The following is a 23,524-nucleotide window of genomic DNA, read 5'->3' as shown; positions in this document are numbered from 1 at the left end:
AACGTCCCTATGACGTCATCTATGCAGGGAAATTGTCAACCCTGTCAGTCAATGAAACGAACTCCAGTGTTTACATGGATGGATGGATGGATAGATATAGATAGATAGATAGATAGATAGATAGATAGATAGATAGATAGATAGATAGATAGATAGATAGATAGATAGATAGATAGATAGATAGATAGATAGATAGATAGATAGATAGATAATAGGTAGGTAGATAGATAGATAGATAGATAGATAGATAGATAGATAGATAGATAGATAGATAGATAGATAGATAGATAGATAGATAGATAGATAGATAGATAGATAGATAGATAGCCGTGCACCTCAGCTCCTTCTGCAGGCCTCAATTCAATAAACATGAAAAATGAATGATAATAAAAGCACGACACGCTCTATGAGGAAGGAGAAGGAGCAGCGGGTGGGTAGGGTGCGGGGAAAAAAACAAATTTAATATATCAGCGTTTTATTACGCACTTATTTCACTTTGGGCGCGAATGGAGATATGTCTCTGCTGCAAGAGGTGGCTGCAGGGGAAGCATAAAAATCAATTGTGTGCATGCTGGGCGGACCATATCCATAACGCTGGTGGCTGAGATGCTTACTGTTATGATCATGATGATGATGATGAAGATGATGACGAGGGGAAGGAGGAGGATGGGCTGTTAACATGCTGCAAATGAGTTCAATGCAAACGTATTTCAACGTAAACACAATTTGACCGGCATGACAAACAAGGCACATGTGGAATATATTGAAGCTTTTCTTGCAGTTTCCACACGAGCTTTACATCCATCAAATGATGTAGTAGCGCTTGGACTTTTTTTTTTTCCGCCGAGCAGAGACAACGCTATCAAGGAAGCTCAGCGCAAAAGCAGTTTTACGAATGCTTACTTTTAATTGACATAGTCAGCTATGTAACAGTAGATGTAATGTAGCCTATATTTATAATTAAGCCTTGTGCTGATGTGTGCACTGCAGGGACTCTTCACTCTCAACCTGTAACAGCCCACATGGCGAGTTTCCTAATTAAAATAGCACATCAGTTATACTGATCATATTTAAAGTCACACATGAGTTGTCATTCAAATAGATCTTTTTTTTTTTTCTTTCTGGTGATTTTTTTAGCATTGAGCCATATATTTTCCAGTTAAGGTCATTCTAATGCATTACAAAGGTTACAAATAAAATGTGTTCCTTTTTTTGTCAGATTATCTACAGTTGAAAAACAGCTTTTTAATACCTTCACTGATATTATAGTTGCAGGTTGATGCATTATACTATTGATGCAATAAAAGAAAAACTTCAATTAAGATTTAAGCACATACACGCATGCGCATACGCACACACACACACACGCACACACACACACACGCCAGCACTTTTCCTGAATGTGAGTGATGAATGTCGCCTGCAGGTAATGCAGTTTGTGTGCTTAATAATGTCCATCACCAAAAGAGCCACCACGCAGGCTTTAAAAGAATTTGTCACAGTAACACAAGAGTGCAGGTGGGAAAATCCACACAATGAGTTTGGATCATGCAAAATGAGCTGTCACATTAAACCGGTATGCGCGTGTAGTCAAATTGATTTGGAAAATGATTAAAATCATTTGATTCCCCCCCAAAAAATAAAAATATTGAAATCAATGATCAAATATTTTTTTCATGAGAAATTCATCATAATTTAGTATTATTCTTTTCTCACTTCCTACTTTTCGTTTGACACAAACAAACACACACACACACACACACACACACACACACACACACACACACACACACACACACACACACACACACACACACACACACACACACACACACACTTCCCACCCACATGCAGCACATTTTTAGTCTGGAGAAAGACGTCCACTTGTGAACTTAAGGTCAACTGTGTGCATGTGCGTGAGTGTGTGTTTGTCATTTAGCTGTCCGTCACATAAGACAATAGGAGAGGTGCAAAGGTGCATTTAAGGGGACAGCTGCAAAATGATCAAAGTGCTCACTTCAAGTGCTATGTGCGTTTTGCTTTTAGTCAAGTATGCATATACATATACACACATATATATATACGTATATATATATATATATATATATATATATACGTATATATATATATATATATATATATACACACATGTGTGTATATGTATGTATATATATATATATATATATATATATATATATATACACATACATACACGCATACTATATATACTCTATTACTATAACCTCTATTACACTCACTGACCTCATTTCTGTTAGTTCACATGTATGAATGCAGGTTGTATGTGGAGAGTTGTATTACATTAGGGTGCATTTGCGGGGTCCTCAACGCCCCCCGGGGAGAAATCTGGCGCCTCCTGTTTGGAGCAGACGCGAAGCTGCGTGGCCAGAGTGGAAGAGGAAGGAGGGAGGCGATGGGGGGGGGGGACTCAAAGTGAAATGCAGGCTGGGGACGATTGATGGATGTCATATTGCTGCTTGCACTGACAAACTCAAAGCAACGAGGTCATTTGGTTCAGCAGTATCATCATTGTCAACATTGTTATTATTATTATGATTATTATGATGGGATCATTTTGTTATGCTGACAAGCTCAAGGCTACATGCTCATGTTTTAGTGTTCTTAATATTGTTATTGGCAAACAGGTCGTTGATTGATATTGTTGGCTATCAAGTCATTTGTTGTTTTATCATTGCAATCAAGAGCTGAAGAGAAGATGCAAATCTTATTAGTTAAATTTTGGGGGTAAAGCTCAGGCCAAACTGGTTATTGCTATTTGGTAATGATTTACATTAGTTATAGCAAATATTACACTGACAAACAAGCATGGTAAGAAAAACATCATCATCATTTTAATGAGCAAATAAATTTCACAAAATTCAAAACACACAATTGAAAACTGATATACTAATAATAATGCTCAAAAAAGTTGGCTGAAATGTAATGCCTGTAAACACCCACCTCCTTTCCAATAGTATATTTACAAGAAAATGTTACTGATTTTCCGATTTTACAAACACACGAACAAACAATCTCAACCCAAAGAATAAAGAAAATCCAAGGTAACATCAAAACAAACAAAGAAAAAACGTCAAGTATATGTTACTTTATTATTTTTAACATTACAGAGAAAGGAAGTTATCAATATTATTATCATTTCATATTTCTTTTACTTTTATATTTTAACTGCAGGTTTTCTCTTTCACGTATACTTTTCTAAGTAGGTGATACAATGTATTTTTTATTTGTTTTTAGACATGTTCAAAATAAACACACTTAAAATGTTTAACATTTCTAGCATTATTACACTGGGCAAACAATAAATGTATTATTTTATTATAATATTATTTTACTAATTTATGAGCTCAAAGCGAGCAGCTGATTTATTCATTTTTTCAAGTGCTAATTTTACAGTAAGAAAGTGTACATCATTACACAAGTGTCACAAAGATGTCACAAAGCAAGTGGAAGATTTTTATGATTTAATGTTTTTTATCCCCATTTATTCCTAAAACGTCAAAATGAACCGACTCATTATTTTTTTTTTCTCCCGCTCTCCTCAATTTTCTCTTCAAGTGTTGTTCGTCGTGGTCTCGGGCATTTCAGTTGAGTTGCACGGCGCGTTTATATCGATCTTGCACGGGCGAGCTTCTTTTTATTGAGTAAGTTGCTGCAGCTTCAAGTGAATTACAGCCGCCGCTGTGAGGCGTTTACGTGAATGTCATTTAGTAAGTGTTTCTCTTTCATTTACTCTCCTCGCTATTTTCATCTCGCATTTTTAACGGACGCGCAAAGTGAAAATACGGATTACAAGTATCTTTACAACAAAATAAAAGGTCCTTAATCAGGACAGTGTTTAACTAGGGCGCGTTTAGAAAGACACACAAATACCTGCTGTGCTGTCTTTGGCAATGCTTTTGAATTGGCGGAGAGGGTGTACTGCGCATGTGCATGGCCCAGCGTAATTGGCCGTATCATTGGCTTTTGTCTTGTTTACAAAAGCGCTAATTGAATTTCCTCCGCCGGCATTGAAGGGGCCACCTTTAATACCACCGGCTTCGGGATGCCCAAGCCCGGCAGCGAGCAGCAGGCTGGCCCGGGGCAAGACTGGAGGAAGAAGGGGGAGGAAGGGGGACATCTGTCTGATCAAGTGGAAGTCTCGTGTTTTTTACGGCATACACAAGACTATAGCAGCGCTTTGGATATTCATTGGACCAATCAAAATAATCATAGAAGCGGTTATAATTAATATAAGTCAATTAAATACAAAAACATGCAAGGTTGAATAACGTTTTCTGTAAGGCACTTTATTTTTTTGTATGTGTTTGCATTTTTTGTTTAAACAACAACTACAGAAACATGTCTTGCTGTATGTACAAATACAGTATTACAATTCCTGATCCCCAGGGAAATTTGAGACAATATACTATAATTGACTGTATTACAACCATACTTTTATTGATTGGAATGTATTATAGAAAATTAAAGACCTATAAGAATAAGACATGTTGACTCTTACTAAACTAAAATCGTCCACACCCATAAAATAAAATAATCAAAGTAATGATTTAATGAATCAAATGAATTCATAAAACTCTAATTCTTATTTTTTAAAAGTGAAATGATGCACTAAAACATCAATGGGAAGAAGTAAGAAGAGACAACTTCGGGAGGGTAAAAAAGAAGCTGATTGGCTGACAGACTGAAAATGAATGGCAGTCACACAAAAAAAAAACAAGCGAGCTGAAAGTGAAGGGAAGTCAAATGGAAAAAAAGTCATCAAAACACACAACATGAGTCCAAAACATAACAAAATAACAATGAAGTGTAGAGCATGTGAAGTTAATCTGCAAAAATGAGACCACCCCCCCATGAACTCTTTATTATTGTCATCAGGAGGAGGAATAAAAAGCAGAACGAGAAAGAAAAGAAGAGAGCGAGCACATTGGGCCTGAGGGTGTATCATTATTAGAGAGACACTAAACCCCCTTACTCCCTCCCTCCCTCCCTCCCACCCCTTTTCATCCAATCAGAGCGAGCGGTCGAAGGACAAACGGCGAAGCTTCCCCCTAATTACGCCATGATACAATGCAATATTCCTCGCCGGCTATTCCCACATAAATCCATTGGGCGGCCCATTAAAGTTGCAGCGGGTAGGATCATTTACATGGCGACAGTCCCGCTCCACAACACATGTTTTTTTTTTTTTTTAACAACGCCGCCAAATGCGTCTCACTCTCCTCCAGTACTCCCCCCCCCCCCCCCTCCCCAGGTGGAGCGGCTACGTTCGGCTCTAACTCAACGTAATGCCTCGCAAATTAAAGTATCGCCGGCGTTTGCGCTGCTCCATCAGATGAATGCGCTCTATTAGGAGGCCCCAAGCCGGGCGCCCAACAATTGATTGCTTGTTTGTGTTCGCCGTCCGCCGACGCGCATCGAGAGGGATGTGCGCCGTCTTTGGTTGCGCTACGCTGGCACAGGCAACCAATGCACCCAAAAAAGTGGCGCAAATTAGCCATTAGCATTGTGAAGTGCAATGGAACCTACTAACATTGCTATTATGAATTAATTGCTGCACAATAGTCGATATAAAGGAAGAAAACCACAATGTATAAGTAAATGATGAAGGAAAAACTTTTATTCAATACTTGGTTTAATAAAAATAAGTAACAAGGAGACAAAATAAGCAAAGCCGAGTCGAATGTTCAAAACATAAAATGTAAATATTTGGTTACTTCCACAGCTGATTTATGAAAAGAAAGCAACTGCCATAAAATGAACCGAGCTGGTGGTATTCGGGCAGTTGAATGTTAAAAAGGGGATTTATATAAACAAAGTAACTGGCCTAAAAATGAATGAAACAGTGAAACGTGGAGCACTAAGAATTTTTTGAATTGGTCCTTTTTCTGCTCCTTGTTGACAGTAACTGGACAAGAATATATGACACATTTGCGGTGTAGTTACGATAAAATAAAACGGACACAGAAGTGAGAAGTGGTACAGCAGAAAAAGTTTAATAAAAAAAAAAAAAAGGAATGGCGAACAACTAAATGAACAGACCAACAAGTAGCGGAAGGTTGAAACACGACTTTAGGAAACAATTTTTCCCTGTGTCATGTTGACAGTACGGCAATGTACATTTATCACAGTCCTGAACAATTCGGAAGAATGCCACCCATGTTTTCATCACTGATCATCCATTGTAACAGAACACAGTTTAGCCGTTGGAAAAAAAAATCTGATGACGACTGCATAAATTGCTTCGCGTTCCATCAGCGCGTCTCAGTCGTAATTTAATAATTTAATAATCATAAGGCAGCTGTAGTGAGTCCGCCAGGAGCCCGCTAGGATATTTGTGCATTAATTGATGTTTAGCGCAAGAGCGGTCTCACAGGTGCTGATTGCAGGTGCAATCATGAGAATGCCCTGCCGTTGACCCCGACAGCGCTGCCCCCTCCTCACCCCATTGTTAGCCCCGGCTTGCTTACTTTCACCCTGTTGTGGGCGTCACCCATTCAGGAAAATGAAATAGAAGAAAATAAACCTTTTTTATTGTACAGCGCAGGGGAGATTTCTGGATCTACAGGACAGTTGTCCCCCAAAAAGTATGTAGCCCATGCGACTAATCGAGAAAAAAACATGTAATCGATGCCCAACTAATTAATAAATAAATAAATGAATAAACGAACAAATAAATAAATAAATAGATAAAAATTAAATAAATAAATAACATATGTGTGTGTATATATATATATATATATACATAAAATGAGGTCATCAGCACAAACAGAGGAACAGGAAGTTGGAACTAGAATGGCGTTAGATCCGAATTGTGTGTGTTTTTGTTTCAGGGCCGAGAGGAGGCCTGGCTGCAGCGCCGGCCAAGGCAGCTAATTACATTTTCCACCCTGACAAGAATGGAGCATCCCTTCCTATGTTATTAATCATAATGAGAGGGAATATAATAAGCTGCCATTCATCATGCCGTTGACAGTCATCGTTTGCCATTTGCGAGGCCAAGCATTCTTCTTTTAATGGCCCCAAACTGAATTAATGTACACAGAGTCAGATGCCCGTAATCAATTGCGGATGAGATTTAGGGCCTTTTAGCTGCACAATGCATGATTTTCCATGGACGACCATCGATAACATTAGTTGTCAGAGAGAGCGCCGGAGGTGTTTATGTGCTCTGCGTGCATTACTCAATCAAACAGTCGGAACTGGGAGATAAATCTTGTTACTCCGCGCTTATTCTACAGCCAGCTCTATTACAATAGTCTAGTTGTACTTTATGGGGCCACACGAGTAATTGACGTCTCCTCTTGAATACGTTTATAATTGCCAAAATCAATAGTTTTGGAAACAAAATCATACTCTTAGGCAATCATCTCTATGAAATTTATTTTAAGACAATGTCACATTTTGGGCTAAGAAGTAGCAGGGGAAAATTTGTTCTTCCTGAAACTTTTGACAAATGAACTCCAGTAGAGAAACATAAGTTGTGAATGAGAAGACAATGTGAGAGACTGTGAAGATGTGAAGAGTTTACTGTTTTGTACGAGTCACTGAATTGCATCCTAATTCACAACAGTAACGTTTTTGCACATGGTGTCCGACGGTGCCAATTTGAAAATAAAGATAAGCCCCCAGCTACAAAAGTATTGCCTATTCAATAAACTGAGGGGGAACTTTGGAAGAAAAAAACCATCAATACAGTACAAATGCTGATCTTTCAAAACATATTGCCACTTGAAATTTACTGCAAATCTGAAGATAATACAAATTGAATTACATGTGTATTGTGCCAAACCACTCATGGATGATTGCTAGCTTTGTGCTAACACCCAATGAAAAATCCCATAGATGGGCTCACCAAACTAACATCGATTCTACGGTGTTAAAGGCCTTTAAGCCAGGGGTTCGCTGCCATCAGTTTGTGGGCCATTTGGTACCGGGCCGCACAAAAAATGTCTTGCAGCATATATGTCAATGTATAGACCTACTTTTATGATTAATATTTAAGATTGTCAACCTGACTTGACACTATTATCCGGACAAATCTACTCCTAACAGACCTCAGAGGATCATCTTTCCAGGACCGTCTTTTATAAGACATGAGATAGTCTGCTGTTTAACATCTGTGGTCGGGAAAGGGCAGAATCGTGACAATCGTGTAGAACCCGGCCGTAGTGGGCCACGGTTTGAGGAAATACAGCATTTTACTCGGTGGAGTTTGTTAGCGTTGCTTCGGAGCACCTTCTTTCCTCTTTTACTCTTTGTCGATGAGAGCAATCATTTCTTCATTAGGCTTTTATTTGTTTCCAGACGTTCCACTCCCGGGCTAACGTTGGTTCGGGTTCTCTTAATTACAAAAGGGAGGCACTCCTCGCCAAAATGAACGTTTCTCTGCGCCCGCGCTGCCTCCCAGAGGGCAACGTCTGATTGCGTCGGCCGCGACTGATGAAGTTATCCAAAGAGTGACCATGCCGTCCGACTTGGACTTTCCAGTTCTTTCCGCCTCAAGCCGCCAACGATTAAGAGGAGAAATTCCTTTATTTCCTACTTGTTAGCTTCAGAGAGCTTCTCTTTCCCCGCGAGCCTGCGGGCCCGCTATAAATGACATTGCAATCTTGTTTCTTCCTCCAGATAGCCATTGAGGAGGCGAAGGTACCTTCAGGATCTTTTCATTTCTGCTGCCGTTATTAAACACGTTGATAGAATCCACTTCCACTCTCGTCTGCTCACAAATGTCACGCTTATCAACAGCAGATGAAATGTGCTTCCGCTGCATCCAACTCTTCATGTCAATGTGGTCAAAAAGCTTTGGCAAAGAAAACAGCAAGATATCACATATGACACACTGGTTAGCACGTCAGAGGCTGAGATCAACCGGAGTCAAATTCCTTGTTTGGCATGCACAAACTTGGCCAATAAAGCTGATTCTGATTCTGATCATACATGTGTATAAAATAATGTGCCACCATCTAGTGTTTGACAGTGGAATTGCAGCCAAATAAACAAAAGGCAGAACGAAAAAGTATAAAACTTTACGCAAAAAATATATTTAAACAATAATGTTTAATGCCCTTGAAATGTAAAAAGTTCATTTTTTTTCCTTCCTTTTTTTTCCCTTCACAAGAACCAATGACAATTAGTTTAAAGTGAATAAAGTAGATAATGCAAGTATCCTTCAGTCCCATTCATGAGATACTCCCCCATAATTGTCTGGACTGCACTTGAGCGTGATGGACGTCCACGCTCGTCTTATAATTAAGTCGTCCCGGCTTCCTTTATTTTATTTTCTCCCTCCGTGTTTACGTTTCTGGGCCGTGAAGTGCGACGTGACAAAGACGTGGAGCCGTTTGAAAGGTTTTGACTGGCGAGATGAAAGTTTTTCCAAATTCCAATGGAGCGCTCGCTCACTCTTTTGCTGTCTGGCTCTCGGGTTACAAAGCGAGGTCAATCCGTTTGCCGGTGACGAGATGTGAGTGGCGCGGGTGACGGGCGGCTAACACAAAACACGACAAACGGACCTGCCAGGCCTCTCCACTCTGTCAGCTGCCCCGTCACGCAACCCTCCATTTATAAAAAAGCCAAGTAGATAAAGTTGCCAGTCAGGGCTTGTTGTTGTTGGTGTGAAATGAGATCTGCCGCAGGCTGAGCTACTGTAACCTTTGTTTTCTTATAGGTTGGATGGTTCCTCCGTAAAAGTGCCACGATCGGGATTAGGATGTTCGATGGCTACCGACAGGAGGTAAAGGCATCAAAGTCCCCACCGCTGATGGGCCAGAAACAGGATAGGGCACTTAAAAAAAAAGTACATTTATGTGGCAGATTAAAAGTAGTCTGTCGGTGCTTATAATGTTTAGAGCAAAACAGGTGTCACACAAGTGCATGCGTATTTCCAAATATGAATCACTGCCACAAAGTAAAAGAACAAAAAGTAAAATACATATATCTGGATTGGATTTTATTAGATGAAAGAGTGGATGAAATCATTAGAGCAGCGGCTCAATTTTTTTTGCAATAGCCTTCAAACTTGATTTAGTACAATTTGTGAGTGTATTTTTAGCTGAGTCAAAACAGCAACACAAAACCAAAACATGGAGGTCAAGTTTTTTTCTTCAACTTTATCAGTTTTAGCACTAAAAGTTGAGAGGTCTTTAAAAAAATACCAGAAACACAATAGAATCAGTCCAATAAATCTAAGTCATTTTATTTACATTCAATAAATATCATGAACACAATGCACGTATCTCCTTTTTGTCCACAAAACAATACAAAATTATTCATGCCCCAATTTTGTGATTTTCTTTAGTAAAAACAAATACAGAAGCATAAAAACTCCAAAAGGCAAAAAAACCAAAACAAAACCCATTTTCAAAACTTTTCTCTTCTCGGAAAACAACAAAAACATATTTCATTGTTTTGCGTCAGCAGCAATAAAATAACTAAACCAAAAACAAGTACAGCATCCATTTTTTTTGTGTTTTGCTGGTATTTCCTTTGGACGTACTGCCGTCATGGTAGAATGGCCGACTGGTGAAAACCATTGGCGAGATTGTGAGTTTGTGGTGAACGTGTCTGTGCACGCCGAGCGCCTCTTGCTTATATTGACGCATTCCCATCCGCCATTGTCTGAAGCCTGAGGATCACATCTTGAGAACTTGGCATACACACCCACCACTCTTTTCTCGCTCGTGAGCGCTGATCGACGCACTGACTCATGGAATGAACTTTGAAGGGCGTCTGGATAGCGTCTCCCACCTCCCCTGAAAGTGTTTTGTCGCCACACTGTCCGGGCACGCCCACTTTGAGTTTTCGCGGAGTCTAATGCGCTGTTGCCTAATCTTTCGTGAGCCAAAGCACATATTTGACTTCAGAATAATCTCAAAACACACTATCAAAGTAAAATGTGACGAAAAGTGGAAATAATAATCTCGCAAATGCACTTAATCTGGAGTTGATGAAATATTAAAATGCAAATTATTGAGAAAACTAAAAAAATAAATAAAAAAAACTTTTAACGAAAAAACACAATTTAAAGTTTTTTTTAATATATATATATATATATATATATATGGACAAAAAACAACAATAATAATACTCCCCCCATCTCAGAATGCTTTTTCAAACTGCCACATATTGCCACTTTTACCGGATTGTTATGACATGTTTACGACACGTACAGACATCCGTTTAGTCTGCCGCGACACTTTAGCGATCCGCTGCAGATTGGCTTTTGTGAACAATCCCGATAAGACGGCGAAAACAAAAGCGTCGGGAGGAAGCGCCCCCATGGGGGACGGCGGAGGCCCCGGTCGGTCCGGCCGCCGGCAGAATCTCCTGCAGCCGGGGAGCAGATAGGGGCCGCAGGGACGACGGCGCGTTTGACTTTATGACATGCGCTAATCTGGGCGATCTGGAGCGTGACGGACGGCGCGTAATGGTCTGTGGACGCTCGTTTCTCACTAAGTGCCATCATTCATATTCTTCAAGCCTCGCTGGCGAGCCTTTCAACTGCTTCCAATCCAAAAGATTCATGCAACACCAACACCCGTGGGCCACTTGGCATGTTTTCATACCTCGCTGGAAGTTAGTCGTTTTGGCACAGGCCACTTACTGGTTCGTGGAAGAAGAATGATTTTCGATCCACATTCTGATCGAAGTTTAACAGCTTTTGACTTGCATTAGTTTGTGTAACGCGTACCGTTTCCTGTCAAAAGTGTAACGTGTGTGTTGGCAGATAACACAGGAAATGACTGAAAAATATTAAGAAATAAAAATATCTCATTGAGATTAAATCTCACAAATATACAAATGAAATGATGATTTAAGTTAAAAAATATGAGCAGAAACATAAAAAGTCATTAACTCCGTTTCATCAGGAAGGTCATTAAAACAAGAACTTGAATATTGTGAGTTTATTAAAATGTAAAAAAATGCTCTTTATATAAAAACAGTCGTTAAAAAAAACTGAAGCCGAGTTTTTAATTATCGGGGGGGGGGGGGGGGGGTGTACCATTACAAAATGTGATTTTTTTAAAATGAAAGAAAAACACTGAAAAAAAAATCATAAAATTTGGAGGAAATTTAAAATGTGCCTTTTGTTGTACAATGATGACGAAATTACTGATGGACATCAGTCAAAACTTTAGCCACAGACCATTATAATAAATTAAATTATAAATTAAATTATAATGTTGTCCTCCATTTGAAGGTGTCAGATTGTAATCCATGAGAAAAGGCTCAGTCATAGCAGTTATTGTGCGGACACATAAAAGACACTGTTCATGCTGTGCTGAGTGGAGATGAAAGAGGCTCCGGCTGGCCATGCTGGTCGCTTTTGCCTTCCACCATTAAGCCCCAGTTACACACAATGGCGCGCCCACCTGGCCGTATCCCTATCGATATCTGCCGATGTTTACACCGAGCTTCGGAGATTGATATTTGACCCCCGCAGTCTTCCGTTGGCTAATGTTGTCGTAATTGTTGCCGGCCAAGACAATTTAGTGTCACCTGCAGAGAGAGACGCCGCGCATAATGAGTCCTGCATGGATCGTTGTGCAATAAGAGCGCCACGTAATGCACTTTCCCCCCCGCTTCATTACGGAGGTAAATTCCGCTGCTTCAAGACCGTAACTGGGCCATATTTTTCAATAAGATTACACCCAGCTGGGTGTCCTGCTTGCATCACAAATGCATAAGAGACACATCTCACATTGTTTGGATCCTTTTGACATTATTAGCTTGATTATCACAGGCATCCTTTACCTTGAAAAAATACGTTCAGATATGCTCTTTTTTTCCGATATAAATATAAAACTATACGATACCTGTCTACATGTCAAATCGAATTGTGACTTTCCATACATTTGCAGATGTTTTATGTTTTTACTCCAGTTGTGATGGAAATCCAAGTGGTGCATTCTTGTTGAACTTTAGCATCACCTCTGTATTATTTAAACAATGGCGCAGACGCTCAGGTTCTGATGTCTCGTGTCCCCCTCAAGGGCAACGAGATGCGGTTCGCTGGTGGAGGTCCGTGGGGGACGTGCGGCCAAGTATCCGTATGGAGTACGGTAAGCCAAATCTAAGGTGAGTTCCAGCCAGCATGTTTTTCAAGGCAGAAAAAATACTCACATTCTGCACTTGATCATTACATTCTCTTCAGGTCAGGTTTGACTCATTCACTGACAAAAAACATTTTCAATGAAAATGTATATTGTGTCAGGATTATCACGTCTCGGTGAATCAGTCCACGAGATATGGCCTTTTTTTACCCAGTAGCTCTTTAAAAAATGAAAAAACTATAGGTCACCTTCATCTCAATAAAAAAAAATCACTGATTTGAGCTTATGTTCATCAATATTAAACTATAGAAGTCACCTTAATCTCAATTTTAAAAAAATCAATGATTTGAGCTTATGTTCATCAATATTAAAGTGAGCGGTGAATAAGTGCTATTTAAGGAGTCTTTTGCTGACCTTAAGTGTCTGCTTTTGGAGGAGGTTGTGGGAATGATTTGGGGGCTAAGTCAGGTCAATATTGAGACGCACACAGGTCAATAAAAGGCGTAAAGTGTCTTTCTCCTCTTCGTTGTCTGTTCTTCCCGAGTGACAGACTGAACTCTTAACACCATCTGCCCCAAAAGTAGCTAAACTTGACCCCCACTGCCTCCAGGCATCTCCCCTGACTCGCCCTCCCCCCTTAAGTCAACACATCCAACATGACATGAAAATTCCTCAATTCATCACCGAGATTGCCAACTTGCGTTGAGTCCGATGGAGGGAGACATCAACATGCCATCCACGTGCCTCCCGCTCTTCTTTTAAAAGAGTGGAAAGCTGTTTCCCCACAATGCATTATTCCACTCAGGTGCTTGGCTTTCTCCGGCTGGCTTCTGGCTGCTGATGAGGCAGGATCTGTTTTTCATCTTTGCCGAGCAGAAACACGGCCGCGGGGCTGCGGGCCGGCTTTTAATTACACCGGGACAGAAAAAAAAAAGAAGTTTTATTTTGATTTATTTAAAAACAAGCCAACAAAATGACTAATTGTGTTACTCGCTTATTGTTTTAACAAGGCAGACAGGACGCTTATTAAATTATTTGCATTTTTCTCATCTGGGAGGCGTTAATATAGAATTCATTTTATTAGGGACTGTGAGTATTAAGCGAGGTCAAGTAACAAACCTCATAATTTATACACACAGTGGTACCTTGACTTGCTGGTGTTCCATCGTAAAAGTTTTTATTTACAAGTTATCTGCTACTACCTGGTTGTTTTTTTATTTCCTTATGAACAAACTTGAGATATGTTGCTGCTCAAGTGAAAAAAAAAAAAAAACTACAAAAGAAACAGAGGAATTAAGGTACTGTACTGCCCTGGTATTTGGGCAAGGAGAGACTTTTAGCCATTACGCTAGGCCACACCCCTTAAAAGCATACGTCCAACACACCCTGCAAAAAAAAAAAAGGCTCTCATGCTTGCTCTCCTTTGCTTGCTCTATATACACCATATTTAGTTGAATTTAATAATTTTAGATAAAAACAAATTTTGAAAAATAATTAAAATTTCAGAACAGAAATCATCCAAATTAAAAATTTAAAGATATATTAATAATTATTCAATTCAATAAGATTTAAAGAATTCAGATTAAATCAAAGCATAAATAAATACTTTTATATAGGTATTTTATAAAATTTAGGACTAGATTCTCTAAAACAAATTGTTGCCGATTCATGCGTAGTGATATTATTTGTCGCTGCAATGATGGCATTGATGTGTGCGGCTGGCTGCCCGGGAACATTGTACGTTCTCCTCCCATGGAACATCAAACAACATGCTGCACTTATTGATCTGTGCTGGTATTTTAAGTTTAGGGTGAGGGGTGCTTGATCGGGTTACCGCGCTCCCATCTTGCTATGCAGGGGTCTTTGGAGACACCCCCACCCACATATGTCCCACGCCTGCGCTGGGTGAAGGGCGTGTGGACGGGGTCATTCACAAGCTTCATTCTAAAGATAGAGCCAGCACGTCAATGAGGAAATAGTTGGCCATTAACGCTCGCCCCTAATCTATTCACGTCTAATGATTTTGTTGAATGTGTCCTTTAACTGACCTGGCTCGACTAACTCAATAACAATTCGACATGTATTAGATAAAATTACACTTAAGGCAAATAAACGCCTGCCTCCAGCACACGCCTCGTTTTTTTTTTCCATCCGAAAGACAAACAGCTAAATTATCTCAAAGAGTTAATTGCTGAGCCCATTTGAACTCTTTTGCTAACCAAAACAGCAGCCTGCTGAACCACAGAGACCAAACACATGCTGTGAGTAGAGTTCACTTTAAAAAAGATACAGGATTAGAATTCATTCAATTAATGCATAATTAAATGATTAGGATCACCTTTTGTTTAGTATGAGTGATGTTGCGTTCCACATTCGGTGTTTGCTTGATGCAATCACTTCTCTTCCTGAGTTTATTCACGTAATATAAAAAAATATTGCCACCACACAATCAAATTAATTGGATTGGTAGGTTATTAAACGCCTCGCTGTCCCTTCCTGGGGTCTCTAACATTTCAAAGCAGATGATTGGTCACTTTCACGCCTGGCTGCCCCCCAGCCTAACATAACTGTTCTTAGGGGACATTTGGCCTAACATCAATGCGGCCAATATGATGAGTGTATAACGTTACCGCGGAGGCCCCTGCAACAGATAGGGAGGAAGGTTCCCTGGGGATGAGGCTGTTTTTTTTATTCATTTATTTATTTATTTATTTTTGGCTGTGGCGAATCATTCACACGATGGCCTCTTTTCATGTGGATATAATAACTGCCACAAAACTACAGAGAGATGAAAAATAAAATCATTTGTCAGTACAGTACAGTTTCAACACGTTAGTATTTGCAGCATTGCCCCAAAGTCACAATATGCAGCGATAGTTTCACAATAGGAATTCACTATTATGGAGAATTTTGACGGCAAGAATTGTGGCAGACCTGGGTGGAACCAATCAAAACTCCAAGAAACATAAATATGGACACACACAAATACTGCAGTTGTAACTTACTTAATCGCAATATACTTTGTGCGAAAACTAAATGTGCTACTTTATTCAGTGTGAAAATGAAAACATTTCTCACCTTCATGATCGTGATAATAATAATACAGTATTATTGCTTGGCGCTAACAAAAATCAAAAGACGGCGGCCGGTTAATCAAGTGTTATTATGCTTGCTAGTAAATCCTATTAAGCGTTTAGTGAGAGGAGAGAGCACTTGAGGATCTTCTTCCCACGTCTAAATGACGTTAGCATGGCCATTTTAATTCACCTAATAATTCCTCATTTGTAATCGCTGTTGTATTAAAGACTTGAGGAAATACAACCCTGCTTCAGGCCTTTTTTCTTTTCTCCCCTGTTAAGCCATATTTGTTACGCTGCACCTTTATGCTAACCCTAGTTTGAAACCCTAACCCTAGTTTGAAACCCTAACCCTAGTTTTAATATTGATGACATAAGTTGACTAGACCTTTTGTTTTGATTTTTTTTGGTTTTGTTTTATGACTGAAACATCCATCCATCCATCTTCAATACCGCTTGTCCCGGGTGTGCTGGAGCCTATCCCAGCAGTCATCGGGGGCAGTAGGCGGGGGACACCCTGAACTGGTTGTCAACCAATCGCAGGGCACACACAGACGAACAACTATGCGCACTCACACCTACGAGCAATTTGGAATGCTCAATTGTCCTACCAAGAATGTTTTTGGGATGTGGTAGGAAACCGGAGTGCCTGGAGAAAACCCACGCGGGCACGGGGAGAACATGCAAACTCCACGCAGGGAGGTGGAATCGAACCCGCACCCTCCTAACTGTGAGGCGGACGTGCTAACCAGTGCGCCACCGAGCCGCCATATGTATCATAAGAGCAAATAATTTGGACTAATGGGATTTGATGCAGCACTTTCCTCCCCCCTGAAGTGGCTCTCACAAGAATTTGCTGAGTTTTGCGAAGAAAAATTGGGGGGCGGATACTCCCCGGCGTCACGAGCAACCTATTAGTCTCTATAAAGGATGATGAATTACAGGCAGAGGGGGAGGAAAGCCCCAGTACATGAAAATGTTGGGGGGAGGGGGCGCTATTAAGAATGATAAAGTGAACAACTTTAATGGTCGATAGTGAGCGAGGATATGAGAAGTGGGAAAATGTCGGAAAAAGGGGATTTCCATGTTCTGCTTTTTGATGCCGACAGGTTGACGTTCACAAAAATGTTCACCAAAAATGCGCTACGTTCATCCAAAATATGAACGCCTTCAATGAACGAAAGTTCAGGTAAGACACCTAATGACTTTGAAATAAATGGATTGCGATGGGTTCAAGGTGTTCGCCACTTACCGCCCTAAAACAGCTGGGATGCATGCCGGCGACCCTGATAAAAGGCTCGGAAAATTGATGGACTTAAATCATTTCGAATAATAACAACTGCAACAAATATATTTAAATCCAATATTTGCTTCAAAAAAATAATTACACAGAAACTATCCCACTAAATGTTGTTCCAATTAGATTTTTTTGTTGAACTCAGTTGGGTCCTTTCATAATCGATGATGCGCTTGTGCCAACATTTGGAACCAACGTCCTTATTTGTTGACGTCTCAGCAGGAAGATAAAAATCCTCGTTAACTCAACATTGTAGCAAAGCTATGAATCATTCGGATGTCCCTTTCCCCGTTTACGTGAAAGTCAATCACGTGTCAGAGAGAAAACAAATGGGCTTCTTGTAATATTCTGGCAAGGGGAAGCAACACTTAAGTGGGGACTTGTCTTCACGTCTTAATGGATGCGCGCTTGTGTCTGATGTTGACGAATGAGGCGCATTCCTACCTGAGCCGCTTAAGTGCTCATGGCATGAGCTCATCAACTTTTTCCTCTTTGCGCCGGGTGAGAGTGAACTCGGAAAGCTTGATTTGGGAGAGGCTGATTCAATCAAATTTGCAGTTTTAGGCTGTTGAACACTTTTTAGTCATGCCCCACCCCAAACCACCCCAAGAAAAAAAATAAATGAGAGGGAAAATCATGAACATGTTTTCTCGGCTGAAATGAATCACTAGTATTGGTTTGGCACTCACAGATTGAGCGACTTGCATTTTTTGGCCGGGGGTTATTTATGGGGGTAGGAGCCAACCAACCCTGTTTTCTTGAAAAATTCTAAGGTCTACAAAAACAAACCTTCAATTTTCCAATTGCATTTAAATGAGCCTACATTACATGCAAATTATTGCTATTTGCGGGCCAGTGCATATTTTGTCTATATTTAAAATGCCATTTTTGTCTTACGTTTGTTCGGAAGTGTCGTGAAGTAGCACAGATGGAAATTCGTGGCCCCCATCATAGCTTAAGATGCCCAATCCTTGTTTCTTATCTTGATGAAAAAAAAAACATGACGCTTTCTTTGTATTGTCCCTTTGAATGCATGATACTCGGATGAATCCCCAAATCATTTCATCATATCAGTTCAGTCACTGTCCCAGATGGCTTTTTTATTGGATTCTAATGTAATACATAACTGCTCATTCGTTTAAAAAAATGTAGACTGTGTCTTCTAAGTAGAAAAATCATGTTCCAACACATGAGGTGACAGCCACGTTTGTCTGAATTTGATGTGAAAGAACAAGCCCATCAAAAGCATCGATTTGGCATGGCAGATGCGAGAGGATGCTGGGGAGGAGGCGTCGGTGTTGACATCAAGCGTACCTCGGAGGCTCGTCAAGAGGAAGAGCAGCGTTGTTGTTGTTGTCTCGCGTCGAGACGGGAAGCCAGCGCCAGCGCCAGGCCGGCGCGTCTGCTGTGGAAGGATGAGCTCATTCTCATGGGGGGAGGGAAGGAGGCAGGGACACCCCCCCCCCCCTTCCTCTTCCTCATGAATTGACGTGATTGATGTGATAAGTTTAAAAACAACATTAGGCTCCAAACATGCTCACGCGCCATCATTTTCATAGTAAATCATACTCTTATTGCTGTGTGGAGATGGCACATGGCCACTGTGTGTGTGTGTGTGTGTGTGTGTGTGTGTGTGTGTGTGTGTGTGTGTGTGTGTGTGTGTAGAGTTGTGTAGGGATAAATATTACACCCACTCGTGTGTGTCCGTGTGTTTTGAGTTGTGTAGGGATAAATATCACACACTCGTGTGTGTGTGTGTGTGTGTGTGTGTGTGTGTGTGTGTGTGTAGAGTTGTGTAGGGATAAATATCACACGCACACACTCGTGTGTGTCTGTGTTTCTGTCAGTGTGCGTGGAGAGTTGTGTGGGGATAAATGTCACACACACTCATGATGTAAATTTCTGTGCTTTTTGGTGGAAACGAGTGCTTTTGAAATTTATAAATTATATGTACACTACAATACTAGTTGTACTGCGTAATGCTAAGTAGTAAGTGTCATAAAATAGTTTGATTCCGTTGAAATGCCGGTGCTAACCAAAATAGCAGCACCAAACCTATACGAACAAAAGTGTTTCATGATAGGATATATGCACTAATGACATCTTGATTCACCGACATACATTTTAAAATTCTTTAACGATAATTATAATGATAATAATTCCCATGTTTTCATGATGGGATACTTTCTGGATGCATGATATACGGTGCCCTTTAAATTAACAGCAAAATGGCCCCTGATAGGATAAGACTAATAAGAAACAATTTGGCCCATGTCGGAATTTTGTGTGGCACTGGCGTCATTTGTAACGTCTGTCAAAGTGGATTTGACGCCATTCACTTTGGCCAGAAGAAGATGACACTTCAATTAAAGTGGATGTTACGGCGGGGACGTGATGTATGGACAGTCGCCGTGAGGGTAATAACAACGACGTGGCTCTCTGTCAAAGTGTCACTCTGATGGCTGAATGTGAAACCAAAGAGAGAGAAAAAAAAAAAAAAAAGTCAATACGTCAAGTAGAGAATGCAATTTCTGTAGCAATTGTGTGTGATGTCTGAAGAGCTGACGCTGAAGTGAAATGCTTTGTAATTAATTGAACTGTTGAAATGTGCAACTTGAAGTTGGAATGGTTCAGAATAGAAGAAGGCGGGGAATACGTAAAATCTTCCATTTGGGTTTTCTTTTCTCCCAACGTGAGAATTTTCTAGGTATTTCAAATAGTTCTGTTTCACCAGTTGAACAGTTTCAAGTTGGAATGGTTTGAACAAGAAATGTGGAAGGGTAAGTTTTGTAAAATGTCTACATTTGTTTGGAAATGCTGTCATGTGAAATGACAAGAAAATGCAGGAATTTGGGGAACATGATAATATATTTCCAGAATGAGATGAACTGTTTGGATTTTTTTTTTCATAGTAAATTGACTGAGAAATTTGGAAGGAGTACAATGACAGAATAACAGTGAAAGTTCACTTGGTTTTATTTTTCTTGTCCTTTTTGGTGGACTTGCTGGCATAATGTGGAAGTCAGCATGCTTGTCGTGGTGAGCACTGCGGCTAATGCAGCGCAGACATTTTCAAATGAGATTCATCTGCTCTTCAACTGCATTAGCGAAGCTCCGTGATGCACTTAATGCCGCCACTGTCGGCTCGCGATGGATCGTACGACTTGAAAAATACGATCATGTACTTTGCAAATAGACTGCATGCCAATGTGGACGGATGAGCATCGGTCAACTTAAATCAGGTCAAACCATCTACGATTGACTTTGTGAGTTCGTTGCGGGAATATGGACAAGCATGTGGAACAGTTTTGTAAATTACATTTTTATTTTATTTTTTTATTAAAGATGAATTTCTTGTAAAAGAATTGTGTTAAAATTAAGAGTCACAAAATTGCAACTTTATTTTTGTAAATCGCCTTTTTTTACATTACAAATTAAATGTGTTAAAACTAGGACTTTCAACTTTATATTCTCGCAAAATTGAACACTTTAATCTCACGAAACTATCTCAAAATTATATTTTGATTGTTGCAAAAAATTTTTTGCATAAAACTATGACTTTATGCACCTAAATATGTGAATTATTTCATTAAACTAGTATTTTAACGTTGTAATGAAAACTTTATTCATGATAAAAGTTTTTCTTATAAAATTATAACTTCATTGTAAAATTATGATTTCATTCTTAACAATATGACCAGTTTCATAAAATCTTTATTGTCTGAAGATAATGACTATTCTATAAGATTTTGATTTCATTTATGCAAATGAAAGTACAAGTTTACTCAAACATAAAACTTTGTTCTCACAAAAGTGAAAATTTATTGTCATAACATAATTCATTCATTCTCACAGAGTTTAAACAAAATTCTAGCCCCAGCGCTCGTGAAATGACTACTTTCCTAAAATTGTGTCTTTGTCCTGATAAACTTGTATTGTCGTAGTTACAACTTCTTTTTCCTGAAAATGATTACTTAATTTCCAGGCTTTTTTTGAATGTGGTTCTGTAAAATTCTGACCTCATTCTTGTAAAGTTCAGAATTTATTCTGTAAAATGTGTATTGTTTTCTCATAAAATCACACAGTTAAAGCTCACCAAATTTATAAATATGACTCAAAAAATAATCGATTTGTAGAAACAAGATTTTTTTCCTTTTAATTTAAGATTATCGTTCAATTATGTTTAGTCTTTTTGTTCTCACTTGTGAAATTCCCACCAAATTTTCCTAAAATGACGACCTTTGTTTTGTAATCTTACAAGCTTGTTTACGGCTTTAGTGTCCTCAAATTTCGACTTGAAACCGCCATGCAAATTTGTAGTGGTTGACGTTGTTGGTGATGGATGCGCTTCCAGTAATGTTTGTTGATGTTTTTTGGCGTAGCGTGGCTGTCAGGAGCTTTCTGCTTTCCTTCCTCTCCTCCGTTCCGTCTGAGGCTTCAGTGTCAAAACAGTACATGTGTCTCCACAATGAAGACAGATTGCTCTTTGCTGGATGCGTGCGGCGGCGGAGGAGGAGGAGGCGGAAGAGACGACGAACAATCACGAGTGGAAGATGAAGAAGGAAAAGGGGAGCAAGTTAGCGAGTGAGGGGGAAGAAGAAGAAGATGAGGAGGAGACGGGAGGAAGTGAGAAGCTTGTGACAGCATTTCAGGGCTTTCCTGTGTCCACTTAAAAGGTTCGCTTTCCTGTGGAGCGCATAAAAATGGAAATGAAATCTGTTGTTTTCATATAATCCCTAAAGGGCCGCTTTCTACACAGGAAACGGGAAGTCTACAAAAATGAATGGTTGTCAATTTTAACCAATATCCCTTGTTTGCACTTCAACAATCTTATATTGCCTTTGAAATATCTAAAAAATATTATTATTATTATGAGGACCAGGAAAAAATAGCTACGCTTTCGTGCCGTGAAAAAGTATTTGCACTCTTCTCAAGTTCTTTTTTTTTTTTCCCCACTTTAGAGTCCTCAAACAAATGTAAATATTAGACAAGTGAGTTTAATTACTAAGGGGAAAAAAACTGAAACATTGTATGCTAATGCTTTAATGACATGACATCACTGCGCTTCCTTCCCTCGCTGCATCCTCCATGAGCGTTGCCCTTTGACCTGACTGGATGATCATGTGATGGTGCAACACAAGGGTCACGGCGGCTAGTCAAAACTGCACTGTTGACGCGTGACCTCGTGTCTTTAGACCTATCGTGCATGTTTAAAACTGGCAACAAAGTGAAACAAATCAGAAGTTACCCACCGGGTAGCTTTTACGCTTTTTGACTGCATCCTAAGTTTTGGAGGACTCTATTTTTACTTGAGTGATATTATTTTAAACCAACAGTACTTACTTGAGTAAACTTTCTGGCTAACCCCACCTCAAGTTATGTTGACCCATGAAAAAGAAGGAAGGAATGTCAAGCCACATTTCAGCCTCCACTTTGAATGTGCCTCATCTTTTATAGAGACGGATTGTAAGATTATCATTAAAAAAAATCCTATTTAAAAAAAACCACTAATCAGAATTTACTCAATAGAAACTCGTTAGTTTGTTTCACTTCATATGTAATTATTATCAAGGACTACTTACTTTTTACTTTTACTGGAAACATTGTGAACTAGGAGTGTCATTTTTGACTACTCTATTCCCGATCGTGAAAAGCAGCTCCGTCTGCGTTCCGGTCTGATCAGAATCAGGCCGGGAAGAACCGCGGGAGGGGGGAAAAAAAGAGAGAAGAAGTGAAAGAGAGTGAGTGAGCGAGCGAGAGAAGCTTTTAAAAGGATTTTGTCGGTTATTGACTGGTTGCACTCTTCAGCTAATAGCCATTTAAAGATTATGGGCCTGCTGGTGGAAATCAAGGCCTCCATTGTTTGCCTTATTGCATTCTGGCAGATGGGGGGCTGACACAACAACATGCAGCATCCCTGCGGGGCGCACTCGCCCAAGCCCCGACCCTCCATCAGCACATCTCCTATTGAACCGGCCCTAATAACCGCCCATGAATTATTAATCGGCGTACCATATTGGAGAGAGGGGCCGAGGGCTGAAGGCGGGAGTGCCGATTGG

The 23,524-nt window shown here is 39.9% G+C and overlaps 1 protein-coding gene across 1 annotated transcript in view; it reads left to right on the top strand.

Moving 5' to 3' along the window:
• The first annotated feature begins 9,687 nt into the window (after positions 1-9,687).
• The window catches only part of adad1 (adenosine deaminase domain containing 1 (testis-specific)), a 34,720-nt gene continuing 20,883 nt past the window's right edge, over positions 9,688-23,524 (top strand). Inside the window, exons 1-2 of the mRNA XM_037262216.1 lie at positions 9,688-9,772; positions 13,032-13,116. The gene's annotated coding sequence lies outside the window, so the exon portion shown is untranslated. The remainder of the gene's footprint in view (positions 9,773-13,031; positions 13,117-23,524) is intronic.

The sequence above is a fragment of the Syngnathus acus genome, chromosome 10 (assembly GCF_901709675.1).
Source record: "Syngnathus acus chromosome 10, fSynAcu1.2, whole genome shotgun sequence".
Classification (NCBI taxonomy): domain Eukaryota; kingdom Metazoa; phylum Chordata; class Actinopteri; order Syngnathiformes; family Syngnathidae; genus Syngnathus; species Syngnathus acus.
Note: the sequence above shows the minus strand (reverse complement) of the source record. Positions and strands in the feature narration are given on the sequence as shown.